Raw genomic sequence first — 20539 nt, forward strand, 5'->3', positions numbered from 1 at the left:
ATATTGGGAAAGGCATAGACAAATAGATCCATGGAACATGATAAATAATCCAGAATTAGATCCCAGGATGTAGGTGTTAATATTGGACAAAAGAGGTACCTCATCCCAGCAGAAAAAGGGATAGTTTATTTCACGAATGGTGCAGGCCCAATAATGTAGCCCACTGGAATAAATTAAAATGAATGCTTATCTTACACCATCAAATACTGAATTTCAGGTGGATCAAAAAATTTAATGAAAGAATTAAAAGAATACAATATATTGTTAGAGATTCTAGGAGACTGCATGTGTGAAGTAGAGCAGGGGTCAGCTAGCTGCTGCCCAGGGACCAAATCCATGGCTGCTTTTCACTTTTGTTTTTGTTTTCATAACAGCTTTATTGAGATATAATTCACATACCATAAAATTCACTCACTTAAAGTGTACAGTTCATTGATTTTTAGTATATTCATAGATATGTACGACTATTACCAAAGTCAATTTTAGAACATTTTCATAACCTGAAAAAGAAACTCCACAACCATTAACTATCAACCCCCTATCTCCTATCCTCCCCCAGCCCTCAGCAACCACCAATCTACTTTCTGTCTATAGATTGGCCTGTTCTGGATATGTCACAGAAATGGAATCATACAGTATGTGACCTTTTGTGTCTAACTTCTTTCCTTGAGCCTAATGTTTCCAAGGTTCACCCATGTTGCAGCATGGATCAGGACTTCTATAAAGGAACACTATTCCATTGTATGGCTATTTATCCATTTATCAGTTGATGGACAGTTGGGTTGTTTCCACCTTTTGGCTATTATGATTAGTGCTGCTATGAACATTCATGTACAGGTTTTTGGTGGACCTATGCTCTCATTTCTCTTGGGCAGATACCTAGGAGCAGAATTGCTGCTGCCTGTTTTTATAGATAATGTTTCATTGGAACATGTTTGTTGATATATTGTCTATGGTTGCATTCTTGCTACAATGGCAGTGTCAAGTAGTTGCAACAGAGTCTGTACAACCCACAAAATCTGAAATAGATACTGCTTGGCCTTTTACAGAAAAAATGTTGCCAACTCATGATCTAGAAGCAGGGAAGACCTCACCTTTCAAGGCTGAAAATCAAGAAGCTATAAAAGAAAAGAGATCTTATTTAAAAATTAAATTTGACGTTATATATGGTCAGATATATCATATATATATTTGGTATATATGATATTATATATAAGATATATCATTATATAATATATATAAAATCTGTACAACCTAAATGTTCCTCAGTGATAAATGGATAAATAAAATATGATATAGCCATAAAATAGAATATTATTTTATATATATAATGTAATATTATATATATTAAATCATGTATAAAATATATATATATATATATAAACACAATCTTTAATATGGCAAAAGGTGCTAAAAAAGTCATTAGGCAAAAAAATAGAACTTGAAAAAAAGAAGTGTAACACTGACAACAGAGAACGAATTCCTATGTTGTATCAGTCAGGGTCCTGGTAGGAGGTGGGTGGCACACCAGAATTGAGTTGTTTAAGGAGATGTCATGAAGGGACAATACAAAGGGACTGTTTTGAAAGGTGTGGGCAGGGTTGAGGAAACACACCCATGGAGGTGAACAAGAGCTGGTATCAGAAGGGAATCATTTCTACCTAGGACCTGTGCCCAGTGGGAGGAGGGGGGAGAGCTTGAGGATAAATACCCCAACCTCTCTTTCCTCCTGCCCAGTGACTTCCAGCTGTGCCTCCCATTGGCCAAACCCAACCAGAAGCTGAGGACTGGGAGCTCTTTATAGTCCCTGTGGTGTAAGAGGCACAAAGCAGATGGATAAAGTCAGAGAGCATGGATCTGGAGGGGCAGGTAGAAGATATCCAGCATGTAGATTGAAAGTAGAGAACATCCCAATGGAAAAATGGGCAAAGGGGATGATTAGAGAAATAATGACTGAGCAAATTAAATGGCCAAAAAAGATTATGAAAAATGTACGTATGCAAGTAGTCAGGAAAACCTAAATAAGTCTAGCAATATGATAGAGTTTTGCGTCTGTCAGAGCTGTAACACCAACTGCTGGTGTGCACGTAAGGAAAGTGGTACTCCCACATGTTGCTGGTGGAAATGTGAAGTGTGACGGATGTTTGGAAAGCAGCAATTCAACTCTTGGGAATCTACCCCATAGGAATAAAGACCCCGATAAGGAAGGACTTATGTGTAAGAATATTACAGTAGATGATGTCATACTTACAGTTGCCCATCATCTTTTGAATAGCCTTTCTCTGACATTTGGGGAAATCCCTGTGTTGGAGTTGGAGTTCCACCTCCCCAATTTAGGAATCTTAAAGTTGCTGCTTGGGTATGGCCATTCCAGTGGGTTTCCACCAATCAGATGCACCCAGTGAGACTTCTTTTTAAAATTTTTTTCTGTGCTGCGTGGCTTGTGGGATCGTAGGTCCCCAATCAGGGATCAAACCTGGGACCCTGGCAGTGAGGGCGCCAAGTCCTAACCACTGGACCACCAGGGAATTCCCAAGGCTTCCTTCATTTTCTGTGGGTGCAGGGGCAAACAGGGAGTCCAACTCTGGTGGCTGCAGTAGCAGGGACAGTCTCTGAGGGGCTGCAAGGTGGAGCTCTAGGTGCAGGATGGCATGCAGTGGGGTGAGGGCACAACTTGGTGAGACCGCAGCTGGTGAATTCACCAGGCTATTCTGTGGTGCGGTTTAGGGCTTTGACCTTAGAAACTGAGCCTCCAGCTCAAACAGGATAAGCTGCCATGGCTTCTTAGAACCCTACCTAACACTTACTGCAACATTGTTCCCAGTGGTGAAAAACTGGAAGTAGAGAATGACCATCAACAAGGCAACAACTGAATAAACTGATCCATCCACACAACGGAATATTAGGCAGCCATTAAAAACAATAAATTAGAGTTACACTAGCTGACTTGAAAAGATAGATGTCTACGAAGTAATGGTGGGTGAAGAAGGCAAAGAGCAGAAAACTATAATATGGTCCCATTTTTTATTTTTTTTGTTTTTTTTTGGTCCCATTTTTAAAAAAAAGAAATAGTGACAAATAAACTCTGTATATGTAAATGTGGATACAGGTACATGCTTAGAATTGAATGAGTTCTATTTAGGATTGAATGAGCGGATTAAAACACAGGACGCACACTAGGTTGTTGACATGGAGTGTGGGGCACTGTGGTGAGGGGAAGAGATGGAAAAAGAGGAGCCAAACGAAAAAGGAAAGAAGGAAAACTGTGCTGACTAAATGAAGTATATTTCTGATCATTTTAAGGTATTCACAGAAAATTATACGTGTATGTATTTGTATGTATGTGTGTATGTATTGTGGGCATACACATAAAGAAATCATATTTAAAAGATTTTTAAAACAAAAAGTCGCTGGCTACAGTATTAGGACCGCCTGGTGGCAGGGTGACTGGTTGGGAGGTTGTGCCCTTTATTTATTTATTTATTTATTTATTTATTTATTTATTATTTTTGGCTGCGTAGGGTCTTTGTTGCTGCACACGGGCTTTCTCTAGTTGTGGCGAGCGGGGGCTACTCTTCGTTGTGGTGCGTGGGCTTCTCATTGCGGTGGCTTCTCTTGTTGCGAAGCACAGGCTCTAGGCGCATGGGCTTCAGTCGTTGTGGCACATGGGCTCAGTAGTTGTGGTGTGTGGGCTTAGTTGCTCCGCGGCATGTGGGATCTTCCGGGACCAGGGCTGGAACCCATGTCCCCTGCATTGGCAGGCTGATTCTTAACCACTGAGGCTGTGCCCTTTAGCAGGGAGGGGGGATGGTGACTTGGACCAGGGGCTGACAGTGAGCATAGAGACAAAAGGATGGGCTTGAGAAACGCCCAGCAGATGGCCTGGACAGGGAATGGGTTGGTTTGTGGGGTGGTGATAGAAGATTTCCAGGTTGCTACTAACTGGGTGATCTTGAATTCCTCCATTCCCTCACCTGGAAACTAAGGAATGATACCACCTATTTCACAGAATTGTGGGATGAAACGAAGGAACATATAAAATGCCCAGCAGAATGTGCCCATCACCTTCTTTCACTCCCAAGTAACTCAGCCAGGAAGCAGCCACCTAAAAACCAGAGCCTGCTTGGTAGGGTCTCTCTGTCACCCCCAAAGACCATGTGTTCTGGGGGTTTGCCCAGGGGAGGCTGAGGGCCTGGGATGCTCTGATCATCAAGGCAAGGTGGGACATGGAGAAGGTCCAGGGCAGGGTGGGAGACGAGGCTCAAGTATCTTGTTTGTTGTTGCAGAGCCCAAGCCACTCTGGGAGGAGCCTGGGACTGGGATGTGTGCAGGCAGGGAACTCTACCCCAGGGGCCATCAGTCTGGCTTTTGTCTCAGTGCCCTGATTTGGCCATTAGAACACACATGTCCATTCAGTCCAGTTCGGTTATTGAGTGCCCACTGGGTGCCAGAGAGGCCCTCAGGGAGTTTTCCTTAAAGAGCCCCAGAAATACGTAAATACCAAATAGTAGTGGTGATAAGGGCCAAATGAGCTGGGCAGATAAATGGAATTTCAAAAGAGGAGGGAGGGGACACTTCCATTAAAGAGTGCTCCTGGAAGGCTTTTGGGAGGAGGTGACTTTTGAAGGATGGGTAGAATTTGGACATGTAGCCATGGGCAACTTTTTTTTTAAAAAAGGGAAATTCTTCCCATTCTTAGAGGATCAACTCAAAGGCTGCTTCCTGCTTACTGAATCCCACTGGTTGGAATTATTCATGGTTTCCCAGCACCCCCATTGACAGAGCGTTATTAACAGTGCAAACTGTATGCTGCTTGCCTGATGTCTTCCTGTCTAGTTGGGAGGGTTGAGCTGCTTGGGGACAGGGGTGGTGTGTTCAGGGTTCTTGCCCTAGTGCCAGGCACCTTGCACCTTCACTTAGTATTCAAAAAACTGTATGTTGAATGAAGGAAGTGTAACCAATCTTGCAGCTAATATTTATTTGACCATCCATGTTTTTGGTGAAAAAACCAGTTCTTTATTTCCTTAATCGGACCATGAAAATGTGTTTCCCAGAAACAAGGAACAGTAGCTTGTGTATTAAGCCTTTACCATATGTCAGGCACTTTACAAAGTGCTCTGTAAACTTCATCCATATAAACCTCTAGACAGTTCTTTAAGAAGAGGCTTTTGGGAATTCCCTGGTGGCCCAGTGGTTAGGACTCCATACTCTCACTGCTGAGTGCCCCGGTTCAAAAACTGGTCAGAGAACTAAGATCCCACAAGCTGTGTGGCACAGCCAAAAAAATAAAGTTTAAAAAAAATTTTTTTAAAAGTTTAAAAAATTAAAAAAAAAAGAGGCTTTGAATGTGCCCATTTCACACCCGGGAAAACTGAGATTTAACAAAGCCAGCGCTTTCTAGAGTAATGGCAGAGGTAAGATCAGAACCCCAGATCCCTGAGTGCCATCCCTCACACACACACAGCACTTTGTATGCATGCTCATGCGTGAAGAGTCCCCAAATTTGTAAAATTAGTGATTAGTCCTGATGGCCTTGGATAGCACCTTCGGCCCTGATAAGCCAAGGACTCAATCAGTTCCATGAACATAAAGATGATCATTTAAACTTGAGACCCAGGGTGACTGTTATTTCGCAGTTGAGAAAACAGGCTTGGCAAGAACCTGTGACTGGCACAAAACACTGGCTCCTTGGTGGTGGAGCTGGGTGCCGGGCCCATCTTTTGTGCTCCCCAGCCTGTGCTCTTTTTCTCCATGCCTCAGCGTCTCTCGGTCCAGCACCCTGACCGTGGTCTACGTGGTGGCTGCAGCTGCATGTCCTGCTGCACACCGGCTCTCGGGTCCTGGAGGAGATGGAGGTCACTCCTCATTGTCCCCCGCTCCCCGCCCCGCCATATGATCCTTGCTTTCTTTTTCAAGAATATTTGCCACGTCCCAGGCACTGTGCTCAGCACTTCACACACAGCAGTGCTTTCACCTTCAGTAAAATCCCATGAGGTAGGTGTTAACATTATTCCCATCGAATGCACGGCGCCCCGAGACTCAGAGAGGTAGAGGGGCTTGCCCGGTTTACTTAACTAGGGAGCAGAGGTGCTAGGGTTTGATCTTAGGTCTGCCTGATGCAAAGCCCAACTTTCCCAAGCATGCGCAAGCACCCACAACCACAGCTCTGTGGCGGCCTCTGTGGAGAGGATGAGAGTTGGAGGGCATCCACCCCTGGGGCCTTGGAATCTAAACGTCTGTTCCTTTGCCCAAAGGCTTTGGGGGCGAGACACTCCTCTTTGTGGCAACTCTAGGCTAGGGTGAAGATTTTATGGAACAAGGACACTGAATGGGTGAGCAGAGAAGAGCACAGCAATAGATGTAAAAGTTGCTAGCACTTAATAAATATACCATTCCTTCTTTCCTCTTGCCTCTCCCTCTTTCCCTTGGATGATTAAGAGCCAGCCTTTGAAGTCAGGCAGACCTGAGTTAAAATGTTGGTTGAGCAACTGACTAGCTGTGTGGCCTTGGACAAGACACTTAACCTCTCTGGGCTTCAACTCCCTCATCTGCAAAGTTGGGACAGTGACTGACACTATCTCATTGTTGTTATGTAAATCAGGAATTATGTGTAAAAGGCTCAGCGCAGTGCTGAGTGCATAGCAAATGCTCAGTGACTAGGAAGCTGTTATTATTAGCCTCTTTTGCTCTCAGTTCTTCCCCTAAATAGCCATGACCTTGGACAAGACCCTTATCTATGGGCCTCAGCTTCCCAATTTGTACAGTGGGCGTGTTAGACTAGGTCAGTGTTTCCCCACCTGTGGTACACTGGTGGTAAGCTGGACGATTTTACGTGATACAAAGTGAACATGTGTCATTTTAGGTTATGAATATATTGTAATGTATAAGAGGAAAAAATAAAACTCAGATACCAAATGCATGATTTCATGGGTATTGTTTGGAATGTAGCTAAGCAAAAAGGTAATGATTGAAAGTAAACACCATTAAGTAAATAACAGATCAGGTGGTGCTAGGATGTGGCAGAAATTGAGAAGGTGGTCCTTGAACAGCGGCCTTGGGGAAGACTAGGCCAGATGATCTGGCTTTGATTACATGGCAGCCCAGAGAAACTGAGTGACTTGCCAGAGGGATCCTTTTACACCCCGCTATATTTTTAAGCAGCCAGGAGCCCCATTGCCAGGAGCTGGGCTAATGCCCTTTCAGTACACATTGCAAAAATGATGTAAATAACTCATCCTGGGACTTCAAACACGCCACCTCAGATGTATGGTGGGAGATTACAGGTTTCTAAGACGCAGCCCCTCCATCATCCCCGTGGCTTAGAGGCTTGCTGGAGAGTGGAGATCAATGCTGTGGTTTTATGAGCAGCTGGGCCACGTGACCAGGGCCCAAATCCTTTGCTTTATGGGTTGTTTACACATTCCTGGTGAGAAACGATTTACATTCTGGGCCCTGAGCACACTCCTAAATCAGCTGCCGGGTTCTTGAAGTTGGAGGTGAAAGAGATCTGTGTATCGGTGGGCACAAGGAGGCAAGGAGGAGGACAGAGAAGAAGGCTAGAGGAGGGCTGGGGAGGGGACCCCCTCAGGGCCCCTCGGTTTCCTGAAAGTGGCAGCTGGATCCCATTTCTGCATCAGTAGGGGGTGCTGTGCAGGGCCTGAAGTGGGGAGGACCCCCGAGGGGTTGCAGATGCACACCGGCTCCAGGTGCCCTGGGCTCCACTCCACGCGGGCACACGTTAGCTCACTGGGTTCCCACAGCAGCCCTGGGAGGTTGGCATTATTCTCATTTTCAGATGAGGAACCAGGGGCTCAGAGAAGTGAAGGGGCTTGTTCCCTCTTACACAGCTGGGGAGTGTCCGGGAAGGATTCAAACCCACTCTAACGGAGGCAAAGTCTATGGTCTCACCACTACGCTTTCTTGTCACTGGGGCTCCCTAGAAGCCATCTGGGCTGGAATTTAGGAAGTGTCTCCTGGCTCAGAGACGGAGGATTAGCAGATGACTCTTCCTGTCTGGGTTTTGCCCCTGACTTAGCTCAGTCACCGTCTGAGAATCCCATGTCACAGAGTTGACCTTAAGGATTCAATGCACAAGATGCCCGGAATCATGGGGCAACTCAGGGTACCCAGTGGGCCCCTGTTTGCTCCTTCTCTCCCCATCCCTCCCCGTCCTTATTCCCTGTTTCCTCTTCCCCGTCCCAGCCCCCTCCCTCTTCTATCGCCCTCCACCCTGAGAGCGTCCTCACTGTGCCTTCATTCATCTTGTATCTCTCTCCTTGTGGTTTGCACCCACTGGCCTCAGCTCTGCCCTTTGTAGCTGCCCTGGCTTCTCCTAGGAAGGCACTGTGATGTTGGAGGCTGCGCTCAGCCCCACATCTTCTCCAAGCCACTCAGTGCCTTCAGCAGTTCCCCAAATCACATGGGCTCTAGCCCCCTCCTCATCCTGACTGCTGCCTTCTGAGGTCAGGGCAGAGAGATGACCCGAAGTTGGAGAGTGGAGTTAGCAGCAGCCCGGGTTAAGGAATCTTCTCCCTCTAGATTGAAAGGCAGCTAGGTCTTGGGGAAAGCATGGAGGCTCTGGGATGCATGGATTACAGTCCTGTTCTGACACTGGATCACCTCCCTCAAGGCACTTAACCTCTCTGAGCCTCCCTTTTCTCCTCCGTAAAACAGAAGTAATGAACACAGTGCACAGCTGTGCGTTTTGCTGCCCAGCAGCCTTCCATCTTCCACCTTCCACCTGGTACCTGTAGGGCACCACTTCTCTTCCACCCTCAGCCATATGGTTTGGAGGCAACCACACCCTCCACTCAGGGACTCAGCTACCCACACTTCCCTCACCCCTCCCTCCAGTGACTGGGTCAGGGATGTACACGCGACCCATTCCAGCCAATGAGAGTCCAGCTGCAAGGGACAGCCGCTGTCTCTTTTCAGTATGTGCAAAGCTGTGAGAATGTGCCATATGAAGTCACTTTTGTTGTTTTGCTATCATGAAGGAAATGCATATCTGAGAATGGAACAACCCCCCAGAGCAGAGCCAAGCCCAGAGATGGCGATATTATTTGAGTGCCTACATTAAGCTGTGCCTGAAGCCAAATTCTTTTGACTTTCCAGATACACAAACCATCACATGCTTTGTGGAAGATTAGTTACAAAAATGGCCACGCTTCCTTACCTTTCTCTGTATCCACGTTCTTGTAACATGGCTTTGCAGTAATTGCCACCAAGAGGTGGAGTCTTTTTCCCCATTCCTTGGATCTGGGTTGGTCTTGTGATTTGCTTTGGCCAGCGGAATATGGCAGAAGTGACAGTGGGCCAGTTCCAAGCCTAGGCCTCCAGGGGTCTTGTGCACTTACACTCACTCTCTTGGACCTATGAACCACCTGGGCTAGCCTGCTGGAGGACAAGAGACACGTGGAGGAGAGCCCATTGTCCCAGCCAAGGGCATCCTGGGCCAGCCCACAGCCTGCTGGCTGGGAATACATGAGAGAGCCCAGCCAAGATCAGCAGAGCTGACCACCAAAGCTGAGCCCAGAAGGACCAGAAGACCCACCCAGCTGACCTGTAGACTCATGAGCAATAATAAATGCTCATTATTTTAAGCATTGCACTTGGGGGCAGTTTACTGTGCAGCAATAGCTGATAGGTTTTTTTGATTTGCTTAAATTAGTCCTGATTGGTTTTTCTGTCATTTTTAAGCAGAGAATTCCACATGATACAACTATAATACCTATCTCATAGGACTGCTGCTAAGATTAGAAATGATATCAGCAAAGTACCTGACACACTTGAGATGCTCAGTAAATGACAGCTGTTGTCATTTGTCCCTGTTTATCCTCCCAGGTGCATCCTCATCCACATACTCCAACCAGAGGCAGAAAGTTCTCTGCCAATGTGGAGAATAGACACAGGGAAGAAGACAGAGGGGTGCCACAGGTGGCCATGCTGTGTGGTACCCCAGTTCCTTGGCCATCCTCTTCCCCATCACAGAAACATCTAGACTGACTTCAGGCTCTATCTCCAGGGACACATCAAAGTGATTCATCTCACTGGCAGCAAGCATGGACCTCAGCCCTCAGAACTAGTGCTCTGTTACCTCAAAAGAGAAACCATTACCCACAACACCTGCCATTGTGGATGCATTTTTGAGACACAGGGGTGCTCTGTTTCTTCTGTATATACTTAATACTTAAAAGTGTGCTATATAATTAATAAGGAGTCCCCTGTGTATACACAGGGGGTCCCCTGTTATTTGAATATTCATTATCCAAGGTCCCTAGGGTTACAAGTTTGCAGAAGGAAGCAATAGTGCATTGAAACATGAAACAATTCACTAATGGAACTGATACTTTAAAAAATGAGTCACCTTTCCCCACATGCCGCTTTAATACAGATTTCTGTCTCCACCCATTGCATCAACTGTTTCTCTCTGGTCTTTATAAAGACACAAAATAATAGTACAACTTGGTGATTGAGTGAAATTGCAAATATTGTTAAAATATATAGAGATATATGGATTTCACAGAATCAATGAAAATAATGGTCTTGAACTGCTCAAGTCCTTGCAATGTCATTGACAAACTGGGACACAGCAGAGTTAGGCCCATTAACATTGTAAAAGAGGAAATGACCCCAGGGGTTTCAAAAGAGAACAGTTTGACTCTTAAAGGATGACTAGAAACCCTTTGGGAAATTGATAAAACCCTTGAATATTTTCACACTAATGATTTTCTTCATAAATCACACTGAGACAAAAGTAAAGTGAATGACGTTGTCATATGACTTGATTAGAAAACAATGTGCCACCAGAGCTAAAACAAGCAGCGCTTGATTTCTTTGCGCATGCTAAGAATTAGCACATAGTCGCAATTACCAAAAATTCAATTCAACATATTTCTGCAGTATTTTGTTTCGTTTTCCAAGGTAAAGTCCCAGCCACAGTCTCTCTCCCACAGACATACATACTTCGGTGTGAAATTTTGGCCCCTGTGTCAGAGGGTTCACATTAAACAACTCTCTCCTGTGTCGTTTATTCTACATCCTTCTATCTCAGAGAATGAGGAGGCCAAATTGTCTCTGGGCAAATGGAGCTGTGGGAGAGGTAAGCAAGGTACATACAACTGGTAGACAGGGTTCCTCTGTGGGAAGTGGCCTCAGGAGGAGACCAAGCGACCCAGGTTTGCCCCCCCTCTCTTGGAGGTGATCCCCTACGTGCTGCTAAAGATGAGAATGAGATGCTACTTCAGGGTCGAGCTGAACTGCTGTTTAAAAAGTTTTCAACAGGGAATTCCCTGGTGGTCCAGTGGTTAGGACTCCTTGCTTTCACTGCCAAGGGCGCGGGTTCAATCCCTGGTCGGCGAACTCAGATCTCACAAGCCGTGGGGCGCGGCCGGGAAAAAAAAAGGTCTTCAACAAGATCTTCCTATTTACATGATGTTGTAAATCAACTATACTTCAGTCAACTATACCTATGATTCAGCCACTCCACTTCCTAGCTGTATATCCCTGAGCCAGGCACTTTGCCTCCCTAAACTTCAGTTTCCTTGTTTATAAAATGGGGATTAAAAATAGTAACACTGCAGAGGGTAGGATGAAGATTAAATGGGAGAGCAGATAAAGAGGGGGTGCCCAGGGCCTGGCACGGGGTGAAAGCACAGAAAAGGTCAACAACTGCTGGTAGCACATTGTTCGCTGTAGTTTGTTTTTTGTTTGTTTAGCAGTGACTTTTTGGTGATCACAAAAGCTGTGCGTGTTTACAACAAATCTCTTAAAAAAACCCAAAATGCAAAAAAAAAAAAAAAAAAATCCTATAAAATGTTGGTCCCTTTTCTTTTTTTTTTTTTTATAAATTTATTTATTTTTCATTTTCTTTTCTTTTTGGCTGCGTTGGGTCTTCATTGCTGTGCACGGGGGTTTCTCTAGTTGCAGTGAGCCGGGGCTACTCTTCGTTGCAGTGCGCGGGCTTCTCATTACGGTGGCTTCTCTTGTTGCAGAGCACGGGCTCTAGGCGCTCGGGCTTCAGTAGTTGTAGCACGTGGGCTCAGTAGTGTGGCTCACGGGCTCTAGAGCGCAGGCTCAGTAGTTGTGGCACACGGGCTTAGTTGCTCCACGGCATGTGGGATCTTCCCGGACCAGGGATCGAACCCGTGTCCCCTGCATTGGCAGGCAAATTCTTAACCACTGCGCCACCAGGGAAGCCCTGGCCCCTTTTCTCTATACATATATGCATTAAAAAAATTATGTCCATAGCACGCATACCGTGCCGACTACCTTCCTTCCTCTGGCAGCGGATTGCACAGAGTTCCCAAAGGATTGTGTTTCTTAAATGCCCATTACAGTCCTGCTTTGCTGGGAAGCGGGAAAGGAAAACTGAATTGGGCCACAAAGAGAGCAGCCCTGCTCCCTTTGGGGTAGCAGTCGGCCCCCCTCATTATGGGGCACACAGCTCCTCACACTCATGCCTGGAGATATTGGTGGGAATAGTCTCCCCCGATGCAGTGCCCGGCCTCTTCTCACCTTTTCCCTGCTCAATTCCCCACCACCCACACCCCTGCTCTCCCGCTCTGCCCCTTCCAGGTGTCAAATGGGGGAAATTTCAGTCTGGAGTGAATGTTTACTGCTTACTTGAAACCCTTAAAAATAAAAATTCATCATAAACTGACAGATCCTTAAATTTAACTGTGCCAACAGTGCCACTATAATAAAGCTTCACTTGAATGGATGTTCTGTCAAAACCACGTGGGCTCCACCTGGTTCCCTCCCTGCGATAACGGCTGAATTTGAGGAAATGCTCATGGGATGTTTATTGGGGCGGAAGGCACAGATACGGCTTGCTCCAGGTTAACCTTTTCTTAGGGGCTTTCGTGTTGCTTGGCAGACAGCCCTGGGCCTTAGGCCTCAAGTTCTGAGTGTCCTCCTCCACATGCACACAGAGGAAGCACAGAAAGGCAGAGTGAGCAGTTGGCAGTGTGGGCTTCAGGCTTGCTTGGTTGGAATCTTGGTTCTATAATGATAAGCTGTGTGACCTTCAGAACCTTACCTAACCTCTCTGTGCCTCGGTTTCTCTATCTATCAAATGGGGAGTGGTGACAGTAGTTCTTCCTTATTACGAAGCCTAAATTAGTTTCTGTAACACGCAATAACTGGAATATAGTACGTCCTCAATAAATGTGTGTGTGTGCTTATGTGTGAGACTTCAGGTACAAAGGGTAGAGTTAAAGTGACTCCTTACCATCGAATTGATGGACTCCAGATTGCCTTCAACTCTGCCCCACAAGCAACATCACCTTCAACATAGTAGTACATGTCCTTTATGGACCTGTGTGAAAATTTCATTAGAATCTATAGCTGGGAATGGAATGGTTAGATAATATATATGCACCCCTGATTTAACTAAGAACTATAAACTGCTAACCCATACTCTTGGCCAGTTTTCTATTAAGGGTCGTTTTCTTGTCAATCGTCAAGAGCTCCTTTTTATTCCTGTTAGGTTTTGACAACGCAATTTATCTTCCTTCAATCTGTCATCTCTTTACTACATCTATGTTATTCTCCATTTTTAAATCCTTAATTTTGATATATTTATATTCTTTTTCTGTGTGTTGAGTGCTTTTTAGCTTTACATAATTTTTATTGAGTTATAATGTACACACAAAAAATGCGCAGACTTTAAATGTATAGTTGGATGAGTTTGGACATCCACACTCATGTAACACTACCACAATAAAGATATAAAACACTTCCATCACCCCAGAAATTTCCCTCTGGCCACTGGCCACTCAGTCCCCACAAAAAGCAAATACCGTTCTCATGTTCATTGCTGTAGGTTAGCTTCTCCTACTCCAGAACTTCATATAAATGGAATCACACATTTTATGGCTGGCTTCTTTCACTCAGTGTGTTTTTCAGATTTATTTATGTCATTGCATGTATCAGTAATTTGTTCTTTTTTATTGCTGAATAGTATAACATTGTAAGAAATTGTTTATCCATTCACCTAATTATAGACATCAGAGCTGTTTCTAGCTTTTGGCTATTGTGTATAAAACTGCTATTAGCATTCACATACAAGTCTTTTGTATGTATGTATGTATGTATGTATATATATATATGTATAAATATGTGTGTATATATATTTATATATACATATATTCATTATCTATAAATATAATATTCTAACATATGTATTTATTTCATTCTTAGAAGTGGTATTGCTAGGTCAGAGTGTAGGTGTATTTTACCTTCAAAAGAAACTGCCAGAGAGTTTTAAAGTGGTTTTACCATTTTACACTCCAACCAGAAATGTAAGAGAGTTCCAGTTGCTCCACCAACACTTGATATTGTCCATGTTTTTAATTTTAGCCATTCTAGTATATAGTATCTTATGTTGGCTTTAATTTGCTTTTCCCTTATGTCTAATGATGTTGAATAGCTTTTCATGTGCTTCTTGGCCATTTCTATATCTCTTTGCAGAGTGTCTATTCAAGTCTTTTGCCCTTTTTGTTTTAAATTGGATTGATTGTCTTTTTATTGTTGAGTTGTAGGAGTTCTTTATATATTTTGGTTCTTTATATATTTGTTTTAAATTGGATTGATTGTCTTTTTATTGTTGAGTTGTAGGAGTTCTTTATATATTTTGGTTGCAAGTCTTTTGTCAGATGTATATGTATTGAAAGTATTTTCTCCCATCTGTCTCATCTCTTCATTTATTAATGATGTCTTTTGATGAGCAGAAGTTTATATTTTTGATGAAGTCTAGTTTATCAATTTTTAATAGACTATTTATTAAGAGCAGTTTTAGGCTCACGGCAAAGTGAGCTGAAAGTATCAGTGGAAAGTACAGAGAGCACTGCTCCCACACAGGCACAGCCTCCCCACTATCAACATCTCCTACCAGAATGGTACATTTGTTACAACTGATGAACCTACATGGACACATTAATGATTATCACCCAAAGTCTATAGTTTACATTAGGGTTTACTCTGGATATTGTACATTCTGTTGATTTAGACAAATGCATAAAGACATGTATCACCATAGTTTTGTACAGAATAGTTTCACTGCCCTAAAAATCCTCCGTGTTCTGCCTATTCATCCCTCCCTCCCCCTAACCCCTGACAACCACTGATCTGTAATTTTACTATTTCCATAGTTTTGCCTTCTCCAGAATGTCATGTAGTTGGAATCATACAGTATGTAGCCTTTTCAGATTTGCTTCTTTCACTTAGTAATGTGCATTTAAGCTTCTTCCATGTCTTTTTATGGCTTGATAGCGTGTTTCTTTTCAGCACTAATTGCATTGTCTGGATGTACCACAGTTTATTTATCCATTCATCTGCCGAAGGACATCTTAGTTGCTCCCAAGTTTAGGCAATTATGAATAAAGCCGCTATAAATATCCATGCAGATTTTTGTGAGGACATAGGTTTTTGACTCATTTGAGCACAATTGTTGGATCATATGGTAAGAGCATGTTTAGTTTTATAGGAAACTGCCAAACTGTCTTCCAAAGTGGTTGTACCATTTTGCTTTCTCACCAACAGTGAATCAGAGTTCCTTCTGCTTCACTTCCTTGCCAGCATTTGGTGTTGTCAGTGTTTTGGATTTTGGCCATTGAAATAGGTATGTAGTGGTATCTTACTGTTGCTTTAATTTCCAATTCCCTACTGACATATGATGGTGAGCATTTTTTCATATGCTTATCTGCCATCTGTATAACTTCTTTGGTGAAGTATATGTTCATGTCTTTGGCCCATTTTTTAATCAGGTTGTTCATTTCCTTTTATTTTTTCAATTTTATTTATTTATTTTTGGCTGTGTTGGGTCTTCATTGCTGCACGCAGGCTTTCTCTAGTTGCGGCGAGCGGGGGCTGCTCTTCGTTGTGGTGCGCGGGCTTCTCGTTGCAGGGGCTTCTCTTGTTGAGGAGCACGGGCTCTAGGCGCGCAGGCTCAGTAGCTGTGCCACATGGGCTTAGTTGCTCTGCGGCATGTGGGATCTTCCCGGACCACCAGGGATGGAACCCGTGACCCCTGCATTGGCAGGCGGATTCTTATCCACTGTGCCACCAGGGAAGTCCCCCCGCCCTTTTTTTTTTTTTTGGCCACGCCACACAGGATCTTACTTCCCCACCCAGGGATTGAACCCAGGCCCTCGGCAGTGAAAGCATGGAGCCTTAACCACTGGACCGCCAGGGAAGTCCCAGGTTGTTCATTTTCTTATTGTTGAGTTTCAAGTGTTCTTTGTACATTTTGGATAACAGTTCTTTTTTTTTTTTTTTCAAAAACTCAGAATGATTTATTCTTAAACATTATATATACATTTATAAGTGCATATATGACATGTTTTATGTACAGGAATTGCATAGTTCTTTAAGGACAATGTTATATGTCTCCTGGAAAATTATTTTCTACAAAAGTACAGTGTGAAAAATAATAGATCAATTTAGGAGACTAAAATTATACAGGGATACACAAAATGGAGATAGGTTTTCATAATCAATAACAGTATTCTCACCCTCTCCTACCTCTGACCACCTCCATCCAGGGGATCATTACAGGGCAGAAAACTTTATTAATTAATCAAGGACAGTGCTTCAAGGTACTGGTTCCCAGATCGTGATGGAGAGGAGGGAAAAGCCACAGACAAACAACACTTTAGCCAACACTTAAGTAGTTGGCTAAAACCTTGTGTTCCCACATCTTCCTCCACCTGGGGTGGAGATATTCTGGTCACTGAAACAGTCGTGAGCCTCCCACTGCTGACTTCTCTGCAGTGAACTCAATTCCCTGGCCCCACTAGAACATAAGAAAGATCTCTGTTCCTCCCAGCTTGAGATCCTTTCCACTGGCTAAAAGTAGGGGACAGGCACAGGCCAGAGGTAGAGCGGGGCTCTGAGGCATGAGGGAGGCACACCCCGCTGTGGGTCTTCTGTGAGCTCACTGAGCAGCTGCTCATCCGCCACCTCCATTGGGCCCCTTTCTTTTTCATTTTCACTGTGGTTTACCTGTTTCTGCTTGTTTGAAAACTCTGAGAGAGCGCACTCTCCATGCTCTGCCTCAACTTTATCTCCAGTGAGTGCCCTGCAGTTTGCCACAGATCTGCAGTTAACATATAGCAGAGCAGGTGGGACAGAGGATGTTGAAACCCTCCATGCCCAGGGAAATCAGCTGGTTGGTTTGTTTTTGGCAACTACTGGGCTCTGAGATAGGCCAGCAGTACATAGGACTGTACTTTCTTCTCTCCAGGGAAGAGGTCTGTGTCCTGGGTATCCTTTCCTGTCCTGGAAGGAGTAGGTTGTCTGCTTCAGATAAGTCCAGCTGGAAAAAGCCATCCCTGTATTATTTTCTCTGAGGTATCAAGCAAAGTGGGGCAGAGGTAGAGTGGTAATTAAAAAACCACCTCCAGCATGATCTGATGGACTGGTCATGTGGTTATCAGCTCTGAAGTCTCACGCAGGATTCAAAATCTGGCTCCACTACACATGAGTTGTGTTATCTTTAAGTCTCAATTTCTCTGTGACTCAGTTTCCACATCAATCATTGCGAGATTACGCTCTGAGCCACAAGAAACCTTTTATTATACCCTAGCCATTCTTCTTCGGGCTGGAGAAACAGAGTGGATAATAGTTCTTTGTCAGATATTTCTTTTGCAAATATTTTCTCCTAGTCTGTGGCTTGTCTTCTCATTCTCTTTATAAATCCTGCCTATTGAGATCTCTCCAAGAGATATTTGTCTACCCCAAGGTTGACAATATTCTCCTGTTTTTTCCTAAAGGCTTTATAATTTTAGCTTTTGCAAGTAGCTCTTTGATTCACCTGGAATTGATTTGGCGGTATAGTATGAGGTAGGGATTAAGATTCATTTTTTTTCTCCTCACAGAAATCTAGTTGTTCCAGCACAACATGTTGAAAAGTGTTTTCTTTCCCCATTGAATTACCTTGGAACTTTAGTTGAAAATCAGTTGGCCATATACATGTGTGGATCTATTTCTGAACACTGTTCTGTTTCATTGATCTGTATATCTATTTTTTTTTTTAATTTATTTTTGGCTGTGTTGGGTCTTCGTTGCTGCACACGGGCTTTCTCTAGTTGCGGCGACTGGGGGGCTACTCTTCATTGCGGTGCACAGGCTTCTCATTGCAGTGGCTTCTCTTGTTGTGGAGCATGGGCTCTAGGCGTGCGGGCTTCAGTAGTTGTGGCATGTGGGCTCCAGTAGTTGTGGCTCGCGGGCTCTAGAGCGCAGGCTCAGTAGTTGTGGCGCACGGGCTTAGTTGCTCTGCGACATGTGGGATCTTCCCGGACCAGGGCTAGAACCCGTGTCCCCTGCATTGGCAGGCGGGTTCTTAACCACTGCGCCACCTGGGAAGCCCTGTATATCTATTCTTTTTTTTTTTTTTTTTTTAGTAAAGCAGGTAGGCTTTTAAATATTTATTTATTTATTTATTTATTTATGGCTGTGTTGGGTCTTCGTTTCTGTGCGAAGGCTTTCTCTAGTTGCGGCAAGTGGGGGCCACTCTTCATCACGGTGCGTGGGCCTCTCACTATCACGGCCTCTCTTGTTGCGGAGCACAGGCTCCAGACGCGCAGGCTCAGCAATTGTGGCTCACGGGCCTAGTCACTCCACGGCATGTGGGATCTTCCCAGACCAGGGCTCGAACCCGTGTCCCCTGCATTGGCAGGCAGATTCTCAACCACTGCGCCACCAGGGAAGCCCTGTATATCTATTCTTGATTATTGTGTCTTTATAGTTAAATCTTGAAATTAAGTAGGATAAATCCTTCAACCTTTTTCAAGGTTGATTTGAATATTTGAGGTTGTTTACATTTCCATATAAATTTTAGACTTAATTTGTACTTTAAAAAAATCCTGCTGTAACTTTGATTGAGATTGTGTTGAATCTATACATACATTTGGAGAAAATTAATATCTCAACAATGTTGAGCTCTCTAATCTATAAACATGGTATAACTCTCCCTTTGTTTAGGTCTTTTTGATTTCTTTTATCAGTATTTTGTAGCTTTAAATGTAGAGGTCTTACACATCTTTTGATACACTTATTTCTAAGAATTTTATGGGTTTTAGAGCTATTATAAATAATACTTTTTACTTAATTTTTAAAATTTTCTGTGCTACTGTACAGTGAAAATTAAATTTTTTTAATATTGACCTTGTGTCCTGAGTTTAATAGTTTCTGTTGTAAATTTCTTATGTTTTTCCACACATAATCATATCATCTGTGAAAAAAAACAATTTTACTCCTTTTCCAAGCTGTATACCTTTATTAATTTTTCTTTTCTTGTTGCAATGGATAAAATAACGATTTTAATGTTGAATAGAAATGGTGAAAGTGTTACCAAACCAAAGTTGGGTCTGCTCACCTGCGCACAGTAAAGCCAACTGGGTTGTGATGAAGGAAAGTGCAGTGTTTATTGCAGGACACCAAGCAAGGAATCCAGGGCAGCTAGTGCTCAAGACACCCAAACTCCCTGATGGGTTCCAGGAAAGCATTTTTTTTTTTTTTCAGGAAAGCATTTTTAAAGGCCAGGTGAGGGAGGGGGAGTCCCAGGGTATGTGATCAGCTCATGCACAATTCTCTGGTTGATGGTGAGGTAACAGGGTGGTGTCACAGAGGTTAACATTATCAATCCTTAGGCACCAGTAGGTATGGGGGCTACGTGTTCATGGTCATCAAGTAGTTAATTTCTTCCATTTGGTGGTGGTTTTAGCATCTGTAAAACAACTCAGGAAATGTACATCAGATATTATATTATATAGGCACTTCAGTGAAGAGGATATGGGGGAGGGGGTGTCTGTCTCTGGAAGGCCCCATAGTGTTCTGTTTGGTTACAAAAGGGGATATCTTGGCTTTGTTCTTCATTACTTCCCAGAGACGTTATAGTTTTTGTTACCATTTATGAATGGTACTATATTTTTAAATTGCATTTTCTAGATGGTTATTAATTTTTGTAGGTTGAGCTTGATTTTTCTAAGTCAATAAATATAGTCACTGCAAATAGTGCTAGCTTTATCTCTTTCAATTTTTACATCTCTTAATTCTTTTTCTTCTCTTATAGTTTTGGCCGATTTCTCCAGTATACATCTAAGAGCAGCTCTTATCAAATAGGAAGGACTTGAAACTGTTTTTAACTCCATTTCAAAAATGAGGAAGGGAAAGAAAATTAAAGATGATACAAACAGATGGAGAGATATACCATGTTCTTGGATTGGAAGAATCAACATTGTGAAAATGACTATACTACCCAAAGCAATCTGCAGGTTCAATGCAATCCCTATCAAACTACCAATGGCATTTTTCACAGAACTGGAACAAAAAATTTCACAATTTGTATGCAAACACAAAAGACCCCAAATAGCCAAAGTAATCTTGAGAAAGAAAAACAGAGCTGGAGGAATCAGGCTCCCAGACTTCAGACTATACTACAAAGCTACAGTAATCAAGACAGTATGGTACTGGCACAAAAACAGAAATATAGATCAATGGAACAGAATAGAAAGCCCAGAGATAAACCCGCACACAT

Source organism: Balaenoptera borealis, assembly GCF_965194805.1.
Source record: "Balaenoptera borealis genome assembly, chromosome: 2".
Lineage (NCBI taxonomy): Eukaryota > Metazoa > Chordata > Mammalia > Artiodactyla > Balaenopteridae > Balaenoptera > Balaenoptera borealis.